This window comes from Malaya genurostris, chromosome 3 (assembly GCF_030247185.1).
Source record: "Malaya genurostris strain Urasoe2022 chromosome 3, Malgen_1.1, whole genome shotgun sequence".
NCBI lineage: Eukaryota > Metazoa > Arthropoda > Insecta > Diptera > Culicidae > Malaya > Malaya genurostris.
Window position 1 is genome coordinate 234,913,700 of NC_080572.1, and position 2,596 is coordinate 234,916,295.

Here is a 2,596-nt window from a genome sequence, read left to right on the forward strand (position 1 = left end):
CGCAAACTTAATCTTCGCGAACTTATTTAAACACCTTTTTTACGCGACATAACCACAGAGTTTACGTAGGACTGCATTCGAGATGTGTATAGATAGCAATTGATTGTTTGACCGTTTAAGATTTATAGTTTTGAAAAGGACCATTCGGTTTCAAATGATTGTGTTTGTATTCTAGAAAATAGGGTGCCAGTTTAGGACAGTTTTTCAGTGAACGAAACTATCAAAATGCTACCCGTGGCTCATTTCTGGTATTCAGAAGGACCAAATTATAGAATTCTGTACGATTTTAAACACTGTTCGGAACATTTTTCTCCAACACGATGCAGCAAAACGATAGTAAACATTCGTTTGGTGCAAATTTCACCCAGCGAAAAGTGCACAAAGCTAATTAAATTATTCAAGATTTGCACTAAACTGATGATTTTTACTTTTGATTTGCAAAGAAGCAATTTTAATAGTTCTTTAGATAGAGATGTTCTTTAGATTTAGGATGATTTAATATAATTTTCTCCGTTGTTGTGAACTTTTCGTTTTCTTTTTCTCCAATGCAAACGAACACCAGCCAGATGGTGCAATCACTCTTGTTTGAAGCGAAACTCACACTACACTAGCCACTAGCATAGTAAAGAAAGACTCTGATAATGCCTGTAGAAGTTTTTACCCATCCAAAACTGTTTGGAATATTGGCCTGCAGGTCTATCAACGTAACCGATGACAATAGTGACTTTCTTTTTTTGTAGTCCATACTCGTGGTATCACATTCAATTAATCCAATTCAATCCAATTGTGAAAATCTGTCAAACCTTCGCAGAGAAATCGAAGTGAATTCTATTTTCTTCACCAATTTCGGCGCTTCCGGAACAGGGAAAGGATCATGCCCACAAACTAACAAGCTCTGCAAACTAGAAGATTTTATCTGTTTTTGACCATCGTTCGTGAAGAAATACTAATGAAATAGGTAATTTTCCACTTATTACGGTTTAGCTCCGGAACCGGCAATCAGATCTGGATAAAATGGTCTATAAATTTTTGGGAAATTATAATACCTGTTATCTTAGTAAAGCTTAGTTTGTGAAAATCGGTTGAGCCGTTTAAGAAAAAATTGAGTGCATATATATATATATATATATATATATATATATATATATATATATATATATATATATATATATATATATATATATATATATATATATATATATATATATATATATATATATATATATATATATATATATATATATATATATATATATATATATATATATATATATATATATATATATATATATATATATATATATATATATATATATATATATATATATATATATATATACACCCAAACCTCCGTTTACGTAAACTTTTTATACGTTACCTCTTTTCACGTTACTCTTTTTACGACATAAATCCCAAATAACGTAATCTTTTTTTACGTTGAAAATACGTCGTAAAAAGAGGTTTTTGCATCATTTCTGGCTCATTTATGTTCCATGGAAATTAGTACAATATAGGTATTTTCGGAACGGGTTTGATGAATAGATGTCGGAAAACGATGTTTGAGTTGGTTTTGGATACCAAGATGGCGACTTCCGGTTTATTGATATTCCTTGAAAACCCTTACAATATGGGTATTTTTGGAGCTGGTTTAGTGCATATTAGGTAGAAAATAATGTTTGAATATTAATGGATTGCTGATTGTATCCTATATTGTATTAATATTTGGGAAGAGTCGCTTAAAACAAACTATGTTGTGCCTCTAAAAACACGAAATATACTGTGAGTCCAAGTTTTTCACTTTGTACTCCAGTACTTTCACACTTGATGATTTATTGTAATCCGTCCAATGTAATGTAAAATTCAATTGGCTATATTTTGCAAATATTATTTAATTTAATTCTCAATTTATTGAATAACTAAGGTTTTCATTGTTTAAATCATAGTCCTCCATTGATACCTTCCACTATCAATATATGTAACACATGGTGACTGATAATAGGTGTTACACCCGAAAAGATGTGATTGTAAACCTTTTATATAGCCAAAATTTGTACAGGAAGGTAGGTCCGAAAATCATCCTCAATGAGTTTTTACCAAAATCAATTTGATTATTGTGTTTACTCTCTAATACAGTCGTCGACGTTTCAAACATATACCGAACGCTTTTGGATGGAAAACTGTGGTTATTTAAAAATAGAACTAAAATGTCTTAGTTCATCATTCATCGAGCTGAGTTGAATGATATATAACGATAAGTGTCTCCGAGCTTCAATCAAATTTTTATTTTCATTTAAATCTATACTCTTTCTATAGAGAAATGCAAAAATAATGGAATGTACACGACTCAACAGTGATCAAAATCGAAATAGATGTTGAATATGGTTGACAGTGCCAAACCATATGATGTAAGTTTTCTTAAATCGGTCAGTCTAAACCGGAGCTTTATTGTTTAAGTGTAGGAAATGTACTTGTGACATTGTTTTATGCCTCACTGCCTTTATAACAGGAATTCGAGTCAAAATTTTGATTATGCAAGCCGACTTTCTATCCGAGGCCCGGAGGACCGAGTGTCATATGCCATTCGACTGAGTTCGTC